This window comes from Callithrix jacchus, chromosome 21 (genome assembly GCF_049354715.1).
Source record: "Callithrix jacchus isolate 240 chromosome 21, calJac240_pri, whole genome shotgun sequence".
NCBI classification, from domain to species: Eukaryota; Metazoa; Chordata; class Mammalia; order Primates; family Cebidae; genus Callithrix; species Callithrix jacchus.
In genome coordinates this window covers 44,728,732-44,742,505 of record NC_133522.1, presented here as the reverse complement: position 1 = coordinate 44,742,505, position 13,774 = coordinate 44,728,732, and positions in this window count along the sequence as shown.

The window sequence follows — 13,774 nt, the reverse complement described above, 5'->3', positions numbered from 1 at the left end:
CTGAGTGGGAGAAGCAGACACAAAAGTACATAGTGTATGTTAACATTTGTGACCTTCTCAAGGAAAACTAACTCATGGGGATAGAAATGAGAATAGAGTGGTTTCTGGAATGGTGGGAATTGATCAGGAAGGGGTGCAGAAGGAATGTTCTAGAGTGATCAAAAACATCTATATATTAATAGTGGTGTGATTTACATAGCTGTATGCATTTGTCAGAACTGATTTGTCTGGATCTGTGTCTCTACCCGTGTCATGTCCAATTGTAAGGCCCAGTGTTGGAGTGGGTGCCTGGTGGGAGGCGACTGGATCATGAGGGCAGTTTCTTTGTTTGATGCTCTTCTTGTGAGCCAGTTCTCACAAGATCTGGTTGTTCAAAAGTGTGCAACACCTCTCTCCTTGCTCTGTTCCTCTTGCTCCAGCCACGTAAGATGCAGCTGCTACCTCTTTGCCTTCCGACACGATTGTAAGTTTCCTGAGGCCTCCCCAGAGGATGTCATGCTTCCTGTACAGCCTCTAGAACCATGAGCTAATGAAACCTCTTTTCTTTACAAATTACCCAGCCTCAGATATTTCGTTATAGCAGTGCAAGAATAAACTAATACCCTGATCAAACTGAACACTTACAATCTGTAAATTAAAGCTTGCTTTTTTAAAAAAGGAAAGACTTTGCCATTATGGAGCTTGAAAAACTATTATGAAGTCATTAAAAACATATTTTTGAAATTTTTCTAGTAACACATTAATAGTGACAGTGTTACTTATTAAGAAGCTATACAGGCTGGGCACAGTGGTTCATGCCTGTAATCCCAGCACTTAGGGAGGCTGAGGCAGGCAGATCACGAGGTCAAGAGATGAAGACCATTCTGGCCAACATGGTGAAACCCCATCTCTAATAAAAATACAAAAAGATTAGCTGGGTGTGGTGGCATGTGCTTGCAGTCTCAGCTACTCAGGCAGAGGTTGCAGTGAGCCAAGATCACTCTAGTCCGGTGACAGAGCAAGACCTCTGTCTTAAAAAATTAAAAAAAAAGGCTATACAATCATATATGGTGTGATCTTCTACTGAGAAAATTATTGTATGTGAGCTTTGAATATTGGAAAGAAATACAAAAAAATACGATCAGTAATTGTATCAGTAATCTTGGGCTGCCATAATTAAATACTATAGACTGAGTGGCTTAAACAACTGACATTTATTTCTCACAGTTCTGGAGGCCGGAAGTCCAGGACCAAGGTGCCAGCCTATAGAGTTTCTGATGAGGGCATTCTTTTCGGCTTATAGACAGTTGCTCTCTCCCCTTTTGTGTCCTCATGTGGCAGAGAGAGCCAGAGAGATAGAGATAGAGCACAAGCCCCTCTGGTGTCTCTTCTTATGAGGACACCAATCTTAGTGGGTCAGAGCCCTGCTCTCATGGCCTCAGTTACCTTAATTATCTCCATAATGACCCCACCTCCCAATACAGTCCCATTGGTTGTTGGGAATTTCCACATATTAATTTTGAGGAAACACGATTATATTGCAATAATGATAATGGTCTCTGGCTAGTGAGATTATAAGTAATTTTAATTTTCTTCTTTATTTTTTTCCATGTTGTTCTGTTTTCCAAGAATGAGTGTGTGTTACTTTTATCATCAGAAATATACAATGAAAATTTTATCTTTTAGAGAATACTATTTTATAGCATACCTGTTGCTGTCACTGAAATGGCTTGGTTTAGTTTTCTGTTCCTGCCATAACAAACAGTCACAAAGCTAGGGACTGAAACCAGTAACAGTTTATTGCCTGACAGTTCTGTAGGTCAGAGGTCTGGGTTGTCTCAACTGCTTTCTCTGCTTTGGGTTCTGTAAGCCTGAAACCAACATGTCAACCACTTGGGTTCTTACTGAGAGGCAGCCAGGTTCGTCCATGCTACTGGAAGTTCTCATGGTTGTGGGCTGAGGTCCTTGTTTTCTTGCTGGCTGTCAGCTGTGAGGAATCATTAGAGCCCCTAGAGATCTCCCTCTGGTCCTCACTCGTGGCCCCTGCATCTCAGGGCCAGCAAGTGTGCCTGCCATCCTTCTCGGGATCGGACTCCCACTGACTTCCCTTCCTGCTGCATCCCTCTTCTGCTTCCCGCCTAAGAGAGTTCTCTACTGTGAAGTTCTCTACATGAAATTAGATTTGGCCTACCCAGAGAATCCATGATAATCTCGCTATTTTAAAGTCCCTAAATTTAATTACATCTGCAAAGTCTCTCTGACCACGTGCACAGCATATCCACAGGCCTCAGAGATAGGGCATAGAGATATTTGGGAGGCCCTTATTTTGCTGATCACACACATTGTGTGTGAAATTAGACATAGGCACATTGGTTGCACAACCAAGCACAAAGCCGTACCCCTTGGGAGGTTGTCAGTTCCTTGAGTGGATACAGCTCTTGAATGAACAAGACGGACTGTTGTAGTCATCGCCTTGTTATAATGAGGGCAGCACTGGGCCAACGCCTTGACAGAGTGATTCAAAAGTGGGTAATCTCTGTGGAGATATGATTTTCTTGTTACTGTGTGATGAGACAGCTTCACTTCATGGAAACCACCAACATTCTTAGTTGTACTTTGATATTTCCATTGGGCATCTCTAAATAATCAGCAAAATGAGCTTTCTTGGAAAGCTGTTCCATAAATCCTAAATGAGTCTATCTTTTCAATACGTTTTAGAGATAAGTGCTAGGGATGGTGCACAGAGTTAGGGAGAAAACGATCCTGGAAATAAGTGACTTTGAGGAGGGTTCCTACACCAAGGGGCTGTTCACAAAGGTGTGGGTGTAGGAAACCGCAGAGTAGAAAGCGAGGTGTGGTACACGCGATAATGGCCTCCAAGAGGTCTGCCTCCTGCTCCTCAGAACCTGGAACATGCTGCCTTACACGAGAAAAGGGACTTTGCAGGGTGATGGAGGCTCTGAAGATGGCCAGACTGTCATGGATCACCCAAGTAATCACAGGGGCCCTTGAAAGAGGGAAGCAGGAGTCTTACAGTTAGACAGGCAAGGATGAAGGTGGAGGGTGGGCAGAGAGAGAGTTGGAGATGCGGCATTGCTGGCCTTCAGGATGGTGGAAGAAGGGTCTAAGCCTGGGAAGGCAGGCTGACTCTAAGAGCTCTAGAGGGCACTAGCCCTTGACATTAGCCCAGTGGTACTTATTTCTGGACTATTGTCTTTCAGAAACGTAAGATGTGTTAAGTGAACGAATGTGTGGACATTTCTTACAGAAATTACACCTGTAATTTTATGCAGGTAATGAATACAGGCAGTAACCTGGGGCTCCCTGCAGTCCAGCTTCAGCACCTTCTAAGCCTCAAGGGGCAAAGAGAGGGACTAGAGGGATCACAAGAAGAGCCATGGAGAGTCAGCCTTTTTTTTCCTTTTTTCTTTTCTTTTTTTTTTTTTTTTTTTTTTGAGACAGAGTCTTGCACTGCCTTTTGGGCTAGAGTGCAATGGCGCCATCTGGGCTCACTGCAATCTCCGCCTCCCAGGTTCACGTGATACTTCTGTCTCAGCCTCCCAGGAAGTTGGGATTACAGGTGCACACCACCAAACGCAACTAATTTGTTTTTTGTATTTTTAGTAGAGACAGGGTTTCGCTATGTTGGCCAAACTAGTCTTGAACTCCTGACCTTGTGATCCACCCAACTCAGACTCCCAAAGTGCTGGGATTACAACTATTAGCCACCTGAGAAGAGCATGGCTTCAGGCCCAGAGACAGAGCCAGCTCAAGACCAGTTTGCCAAAAGGGAGGTAGGAGAGCACGATGGCTCACACCTGTAATCTTAGCACTTTGGGAGGCCAAGGTGGGCAGATCACTTTAGGTCAGGAGTTCAAGACCAGCCTGGCCAAAATGGTAAAATCTGGTCTGTACTAAAAATATGCTAAAATAACAAAAATTAGCCAGATGTGGTGGCACATGCCTGTAGTCTCAGCAACTCAGGAGACTGAGGCAGGAGAATAACTTGAACCCAAGAGGTGGAGGTTGCAGGTCATGCCATGGCACTCCAGCCTGGGTGATAGAGTGAGACCCTGTCTAAAAAAAAAAAAAAAAAGAGGGATGAAGTGAGGAAGGAGAGTGAACCTCCAGTCTCCTTCTGAAAATCCCCATGGGCCAAACCCCAAAGAAGCAAGGCATAGGAACCAGGAACCTGTTTGAACCCCACAGGTCAGCAGCACCCCACGGGGTGGAGGACAGAGAGCAGACACGAAAGGCCAAACTGACCACACTGTACACCATGGAGTCATGAGATGTGAGAAGCGGGAGTCCCTTGTGCTGAGTCAGAGGCAGACACGTGTTTCTCTCTGGGCCACAACTCTCAAGATCATGCCTTAATGCAGTGGCTCCCCAGCTTTGCCAAACATTAGACTCATGAATGGAACTTGGAGAAAATACAGACGTCCAGGGCCCATCCAAGAGCAATGGAATCAGAGGCTCCCAGGGAGGTGTGTTGACTACTCCATTGTCTTCCTAGCTGCTCTTTCTATAGTTCTTTTCCTGGCGTAGCAACTCCATATCTTTCCATTATGTCTTGAGACTCAGTGTCTTACTTCACCACAAAAATGTTCTTGGATCTGAGTCAAACAGATGAATCATTTGTCCATAATTCACAAGAACGTTGCATCATATGAACCTTAGAATGGACTCTTGTGAAATGATTTTCAACCCTTATATCTTCAGGTCCACGATCAATATGGGGCCTTCACTGTATCCCCACACCTCATTCAGCTTTTATTAGGACCTTCACAGGACTGAGGTGGCTTAAGATGTAGAATTGTCTTAACCAAAAGTGTGATGTTCCCACATGGGTTAACTTGGCAAAGCAGTGGCGTTTCTTTGTCCACAGCTGTATTTAGAGTTTGATTTGACTCATGTTGTCTATTTTCTCATGAGCTTCTATATTCTAAGAATGATGCCGTTCTCTTTGAAAAGTTTGAACTCAAGTGACCCATTCATTGTGTGATCATATAATTTATTGTCATAACGGAAGCAATTTTAAGAGTGAAAGGGAGCCATGAATAATACGTTGGCCCCAGCCAGTCCCATCCAGGGCACTCGGGGATGTGTGCTCACCTTTGCTGTTCATGACCCGAGGTAGGAGACAGGGACCAAGGCCAAGGGCTGCTGCAGGCCAGCCTGGCTTCACACAAAGCACGCTCAGGTCTTTGGCAAAAGGTCCACTCTGGCCATGTGCAGTCATGAACTGGAGGAAGTGGTAGTGAAGTGGGGGCCTACTGAGGGAGGTGATTACCTAAGGAACGGAGCGCCTGGAAAGAGGCTATGGTGGCTTGCAGGATGGTGGTAGTTGAGATGGACAGAAGAGAGGAGAGGGGCTTTGCAGGGTGGAATTTAGGAGAGTACTTGATGGATGGATGTAGAGGAGTCAGGAGGGATTTCCAGGCATCTAGGCTGAGCAACCAGGGGAGCAGGGAGTTGTTGACCCACACAGGGGATTCTGGAGGCCAAGCATACCCTCCATGGTGGCTTCTCCAAGGGGGACCTTCAGCCTATGCTTCCTCATGTTCCTCTGAGACGGGTGGTATCCTGAGTTCAAGATTCACCCGCGGCAGATGTGAGTGTTTCCGAGGATAATTTGGAAGACACCCTGCACAAGCTACACGCTGGTTCTCAGGGTCCTGTCCTCCCTGCCTGATGCAGGGCTGCAGAACCCCAGTCGCATGGCACAGCTCGTGCAGACCAGGCTGTTTGTGCCTCGTGTCTTTGCCTGGGCTGTACTGTCTGCCGGAAATGCTCCTGGCCCTCCAACTTTCACAGATATTGCCGTATAATTATCTAAGGATGCTTGGTGTTCCACATCTCATCCTTCCATAGGCATCACCTGGGAGCAACCCAGGGTCTCAGCTCTTGCTTCAAGACCTGATGAATCGGAACCTGCTTAGTGAAAGGTCTCCAAGTGATTCATCTACCCCTTTATGTGTTGAAAGCATTGGAGATAGGTCCTGCTCATCTGTCAGTGTTCAGCTCAGAGACCGCCTTCTTTTCTTCAGAGAGCCTGCCCTGACTTTCTCACCCTCCCCAGCCACTGCCTAGACAGTTGGAGAGTGGGGCGCAGCCCCAGCAATGAGCCCTGGCCACCTTAGTAAGCATGTCTAGCTCTAGTTTCTCCAGGTCCCATGACAGTTCATCACTGGGGTCAGATAACAACACATCCTCCTCCCTTCGGGCCCAGAGGTGAGACTACCTTCCCTCGAGTGCTAGACCCTGGGAGCCTCATTATCTCTTGTCCAAGCCTTTATCTCTGCCCAGGAAACTCTGACAGCCCACAAAACTGTCCTTCATCAGAGGCTCTTCATTTGCACCCTTGGGATGAACTGTTTCTTGCTGGAAGCTTGTCTGATAATCAGGCAACTCTCCTTTAGTGTGTAGATAATTTAAGTGTCTTTCCTGTATGTACAAATTGTGTACTACACATTTTTCCCTTTATTTATATAAATACTTAAAAAACACTTTGTGTCTCTCTTAATTCTGTGTTTTCTTCAGGTACCGACATAACAACTGAAAGCCCCTTCTATCAACATTGGGTGTGTGTGTGTGTGTGTGTATGTGTGTTTGTGTGTGTAACAGAGAATGGGTTTGCCATCAATGGAAATCTTTTTGTTGATTATGTGGTTTAGAAATGTTTAAACAACATTTGTTACAAAAGTACAAAATAAGAAACAAATAGTTGTAAAATATCGACTCCCCCAAATTAGTCAATACATGTAGGACTGAACTAATACAAATGTTAGGTGGTTGGAGGGGCATGTTGTTTTTAATTTTTTGGTGTTGTTTTTTCAAAACAATTAAAATTATTCAGGTAAATATTGTTACTTGTGTAGATGTAGGAAAACAGCTTATGCCATACAGAAGTGAACTTCATTGTTTTAAACGTCTCCAACCCATCTCAAACTTAAAAGGAGATGTTGGATAAAAATGATACTCATACCATGTAATCTGAAGGGTCCAGTGATGAGGAATTGTATTTATGAGAATTATATTGACAGATCTGTATTTAAAAATACGAACGTAAAATTATAATGCTATACCAAACTTCAAGAGGAGCTAAATCAAGGTGACTTTCAAGAGGCAGCCCGGGCTACTGTGTCCCGCTGTGGTCCTGTGCATGCAGGGTCCTGCTGCTGGGAGAGCTGAGTGATACCTGCTGGCCTGTGTCCCTGAGCCTCACAGCACCTCCCTCCTCCTTGCTGGGGACCTGATGACCCAGGGGACCCCTGGTACTTCTGGGCCTCTGTGGGCTGTTCCTGGAGAAGCAGACACAAAGGAACTCCCAGGGAACGACTGGAACTTGAACTCCCCCTCAGCCAGCAGCTGCCTGCTGAAACCATCTTCTTTTCTTAGCTCCTGGGGCTTTCTCTCAGTGGACAGAACTGCCCTCCAGCTTTCCTGAGCTTTTCCCTCGCGGGCTAGAATCTCCTTCTAATAGAAGGAAGTGGTTCTCTCCAATTCTTTGCCAATGTGTTTGGCCATCTCCTTGTAGAAGCTTCGAATCTGCTGTGCATGTTCACGTTTCTAAACATGCTGGGAAGTTTCTTCATCTCTAAGCTGTGTGCTTCCTCCTCGGGTGATCTTCTCTGAGGTTGCACTATGTGTTCTCTTGATGTGATTCAAGCAGGATTTGAAGCTTTAGCTACAGGTTCTGGATCCCACAATTTTTTGTTGTTGTTGTTAAGATGGAGTCTTGCTCTATTGCCCAGGCTGGAGTGTAGTGGCATGATCTCTGCTCGCTGCAGCCTCTTCTTCCTGGATTCAAGCTATTCTCCTGCCTCCGTTTTCTAAATAGCTGGAATTACAGGTGCACACCACCATGCCGGGCTAATATTTTGTATTTTTAGTAGAGACGGGGCTTCACCACGTTGCTCAGGTGGGTCTCGGACTCCCAACTTCAGGCAATCAGCCTGCCTCGACCTTCCAAAATGTTAGGATTGCAGGCGTTAGCCACTGCACCTGGCCCAAGCTGGGAATTTTCAAACTGCAAAGATGCTTTCTCAGTTTGGAGGCATTTGATTTCTCCTGTGAGCTCTTCATTCATGGCATTTTCTTCCCACAATTGTCTGGCTATTTCTTGATTTTTCTTGACTTTCACGGAACACATTTAAGTCACCATCACCCATCACATTCTTCAGATCACCTTCTGACTGATAGATGGTAGGCGGGGTTTGGGGGAGACGGTTTTCATTTTCTGCTTTAGCTCTGCTTTCTAGTTCTCATCACTGTGGTCCCTAGGGAAATGTCCCAAGCACATGGTATCCAGCAAGTTTTCAGCCACAGATTTTAATTGGCTCATGAGATCTTTCATGACCTGTTTTATTTGTGCATTCAAAAGTTCCAGCCTTTCTTTCTCCTCCTTTCTTTCCTGTACTCTCTGCTTCCATCTCGCAATTTCATGGTGGAGCACTTCTGGACTTTCTGCAAAATGAGTGTTTTCATTCAAACCACCTGTTATTTTCTTCTGAAGTTTTTCTCCATCTTTCTTTGATCCTTATACGATGTGTCCTACATCAGTGACTTGGGAACATTTAGGGGACTTGTTTTTCCATGCTTTTTCCAGAAAGCCTCCTGTGTCCCACAGGGAAGACCTGCTCAGATTTGTATTAATGGTTGGCAAGCAGAGGGAGTACAACATTCAAGATCTGGCCTCCATCAAGGTGACCTGAGGGCTTCCTTGGTCTGGGTCTTGACTGCCATCCTTCTACATGTTCTGGCTGCCTTCTACATGGACATCCTGATGGAAACAAAGTGTTTTGCTCAGTTGTTTTCCTCTGTCATGAAATGTGTCATCTCTTGATGATTAAGATCACTACAGCAGCACAACTTGGGACCTCCCAGGGATGCCCAGGGACCCCCAGGGCTTCTCTCAAGCCATCACCAGTTGGGCAGCCACCAGCAGCTTCAGAGTGACTAGAGAGACATTTTGCGGAGCAGCACCCTCTGTGGCTCTGCTTCTGCTTTCCAGTGGCCTAAGTACCACAATTGGCCACTCAGAACCCTGCAGTGTTCTGTCTCTAATGCAAACAAGTGCTTGGTAACCAGGACAATCAGCTGGACTGGGAGAGGGGAGCCAGCTAGGTTTCCTGACTTTGCTCTGCTTACTGTACAAATAATAATATACTAATGAAAAAAGTGGAAGAGAACACAAACAAATGGAAAGACATCCCGTGCTCATGGATTGAAAGAATTAATATTATCAAAATGATCATACTGTTCAAAGCAATCTACCGATTCAGTGAAATCCCTATCAAAACCAACATCATTTTATTCCACAGAAATAGAAAAAAAAAGTGTAAAATTTGAATGAAACAAAATGAGATCTGAAGGGCAAAAGAAATTCTGAGAAAAAAGCAAAAAGCTGGAGGCATCACACTATCTGACTTTAAAATACATTACAAGGCTATGGTAACCCAAACAACATGGTATTGGTATAAAAATAGACACATAGTCCAGTGGGATAGACAACCAAGAAATAAATCCATATACTTACAGCCAATTGATTTTCCACAAAAGCATGAAAAGCATACAATGGAAAAGGAAAAAGGACACCCTCTTTAATAAATGGTGATGGGAAAATTAGATATTCACGTATAGATGCATGAAACTGAACTCTTATCTCTCATTATGTACAAAAATCAACCCAAGGTGAATTAAAAACTTGAGCATGAGACCTGAAACCATAAATTGGTAGAAGAAAACATAGTAAAAACACTTCAGGACATTGGGCTAGGCAAAAATTTATGGCGAAGACCTAAAAAACACAGGCAACGAAAACAAAAATAGACAAATGAGACAATATTAAACTAAAAAGCTTCTGCACAGCAAAGAAAACAATCTAAAAAGGGAAGAGATGCCCTTTCGAATAGGAGAAAATATCTGCAAACTATTCATTTGGACAATGAACTAATATCCAGAATATGCAAAAACCTCAAGCAAGTCAACGGTAAAAACAACAACTACAACAACAAAATAATCCCATTAAAAAGTGGGCAAAAGACAGGAATAGACATTTCTCAAAAGAAGACATACAAATGGCCAACAGGTATATGAAAAAAGAAGCTCAGCATCACTAATCATGAGAGAAATGCAAATTGAAATGCAGGGAAAAGGGGACATACTATGGATGGGAGTGAAAATTAGTGCAGCCACTACAAAAAACAGGATGAAGATTTCAAAGAAGTAAAAATAGAACTACCGTATAACTTATTTAGTGTTGGGCTGTATTGTGTGGCCTCTAATATGTTGAGGTCCTAACCCCCAGAACCTCAGAATGACATTGTCTTTGGAGGTGGGTTATTTACAGAGGCAATTGAGTTAAAATGAGATAATTAGAGCTGGCCCTAATGCAATATGACTCGTGTCCTCATAGAAAGGGGAAATTTGGACACAGAGATGGACCTGGAGGGAAAGTGACATGAAGAGACACAGAGCACTCAAAAGAAGCCAATCTTATAGACACCATGATCTTGGATTTCTAGCTTCCAGAACTGTGAGAGGACACATTTCTGCTGTTTTAAACTATCCAGTTTGTGGCACTTTGTTATAGTAGGTAGTCCTGGGGAATCGATACCGGAGACAGCATGGGAAATGGTGACTACCAGGAAGAGCAGAGACAGACAAGGTGAAGCAAGCAGAAGGAGTGGTTTATGTGGGCGCACATGCACATGCGAGTTAGTGTGTGAGTGTGCACATGTGTGCACATAAATGCATGCGTGCACACACACATGTGTCTATATGTGTCTATACATGTATCTGGATGTATGACCTGCACACATATACATGAAAGTGGGTTGTGTGTGTGCATGTGTGTTCTTGAGATCCTGAACTGTCTCAATCCCAACTGCAGAGCTGATTTACAGAGACCCTTAAGCACTAGTAACCCCGGCCCCTATCACAGCGTTGGGTAGGGTGATTTCCTATGGCCTCTTGTTGTAATGCAATTGCTGACATGCAGCGATCAGGAGCAACTGGTCATTTTGGCTCTAGCCACAGACATAGTTGATGTGCTGGGCTCCAAGATTCTCTTCTAGGGAGCCTCCCAGGCTGTTGCCTCTCCTCCTGGGCTCCTTCCCTACAGAGTGGCTTCCAGAAAGTGTGAGCAGCCTGGCTTCCAGTTATCTTCAGATTCCCAGAGGCTGACATTGAAACATGGTTGGGATTTGCTTTGGGGCCCATACATAACTTGAGAAGACAGAAGTCCCAAGGTATGCAAATTTGACCCAGAACACAAGTCTGATTGCTGAGGACCTGAGAATTAGAAACGAGGTGCTAATTCTTTAGGACGAGCTTCATCCAGAGGGTGGGAACAGAGGGTGGGAAGGCAAGGAGCACCTGCAGCACTGTTCACAACTACCAGGGTCGTGAGGAAGCCAAAGGAGGGTACCGTCTGAGGGAATGTCTGGCCACTCAGCTGAGCTCCAGCCCTCTGATGCCTCCTCTATTCCCAAGCTACAGTCTGTATCTCAGGCACAAGGAATCAGGGACTACTGATGCATCAGGATAGAGGTTTCACCTCTCTGAGCCTCAGTTTCCACATCTGTAAAATGGGCATAATAAAACCAATCTTCCAGGGTCACAGGGTGTAAATGAGATGACAGATGAAAGTGAGCTTTGAAAATGGTGCCGTATTTCCCAATTAACTAATTACATGCTTTGACTGCAATGAAAAATAACCTCTTCCAGCACCAAAGTGGATGGAGTTTACCAGCAAATCATGAAGGTGTTTCTCGTCATGAGCTTTACAAGGAGATGGGCTACAGCAGATAACCAATCTTTTTTGCTTAAGAGCTCATTTTTTTGCTTACTGTTCTTCATTCGCTCCCACTTCCACTTTCTGTCCTTCAACCAAATCTCCTTCCTCCAGACCACAGGCTTTCCTGGATCTGCGTTTCTGACCTTGTGCCAGTCAGACACACATATGCGTGTTGAGTCCCAGGTCTATGTCTGGAGAGTATGAAGCCAGAGACACAAAAACAGCTAGAGAGAGTCAGATGTGGTAATCCTGGGCAGTTGTGCCATCTGAACATGACTTTGAGAAGTGGGGAGGGGGCAGTTACTCATAGCACATGGAACAAAGGCCATGTCAGTTCCAGTTGCCAAGATGTCATCACTTCGGCTATGACCAAAAATGGTCCTTCCCCTAATGTTTGATTTCAAGCAGAAATCACATGTCCAAACTCCACCCAGGAGTTACAAAAGAGTTGCATAATAAGGGGTTTCCCCCTGCACTGCTTCAAGACTCACCCTTCTGTTTTGCTGTTACAGAAAAGACAGATTAACATCTGGCCCAGATTATGAGATTCTTGCATCTGTTCAAATTCAGCTAGCTGCCACCAGCTGCTGTACATGAGGGCTGTGTGTTCTTTGAGTAGGAGGTTCCTGGATAATTTAAAATTCAAATCAAGGGCTGTGGCCTCTGGTGTGTGGAAGGAGGAACTGGAAACTTGGAGGAGCCCCTAGGTAGCATCTGGGGCAGCGTTTATAATGACTGCAACCAAACATGACAGGGTTATTGTGGCCAGAGAATAGCACCAGAAAACAAAAAACCAGGGTTTGAGTCTTGGTTGAGTTTAGTACTTGTTTCATCACTGGACTCCGCACTTGGGTTTCTTCTTATGAAAATGGAGCCGTGATTGTCCAGGAGCCATGTTTTTTTTTGCAGACCCTCTGGCTCAAACATATTTTCCTTGGGAGTGCTCTGCTCAAATAGCACACCCACCCCAGGTTACTGACTTCACACAATCCCACACTTCCAATAGATCAATCCCACCCACAGCCACCAATCACCTGGAGGGGAAACTGAGGCAGAAAGTGATTAAATTGCATGCCCAAGGTCACAAACAGTGCCTGACAGACCTGATGACGGTCTCTCAAAAAAAAAAAATATGGCAGAATATACATTTTTTCTTTCCTAAAACAGGTTTGGAATTGGATCTGAGCATGGAAGAGAACAAAGAAGGATGGCAGGAAAAGTTTTGAGAGTATCCACTTCACCCTGTGTGAAGGAACTTTTCTTTATCATGCAGACTAGACAATTCTTTTTGCAAAAGAAATGCTTCCTTCTTACCTGGCTATGAAAAGTCAGAAGATTGGTAGCAAGGACACTGGACTTGAGAAGCCAAAGGCTAATTTTCCTTACCTTTGCTCCATCCTACTGAGGTCCACCACTTTTGCTCTGAGTGAGCCTCTCTTCCTTCTAGAACAATTCTCAAAATGTGGCCCACAGACTCTGAGGTCTCCGAGACCCTTTCAGAAGGATCCTCATGGTTAAGACTATTTTTATAAGGATACAAATCCATGCTTGACTTTTTGACATTTGCTGTGATGGTACAAAAGCACAGGTGATTTTGTGCTGTGGTGCTGAACCAGAACCACATGAACCAGAACAGTTGCACTAAACTGTACGGACAGTCACTGCACTCTCCACTACCACCATGCACTTGCAGAAAAAAAGAAAAGAAAAAATATCAGTTTCACTCAAGAATGTTCTTTTTTTTGGACAGAGTCTCGCTCTGCCACCCAGGCTGGAGTGCAATGGTGTGATCTTGGCTCACTGCAACCTCCACCTCCCAGGTTCAAGCAATTCTTCTGCCTCAGCCTCCTGAGTAGCTGGGACTACATGCACATGCCACTGCATCTGGCTAATTTTTGTATTTTTAGTAGAGATGGTTTTGCCATGTTTGCCAGGGTCATATCAAACCCCTGACCTCAGGTGACCTGCCCACCTCAGCCTCCCAAAGTGTTG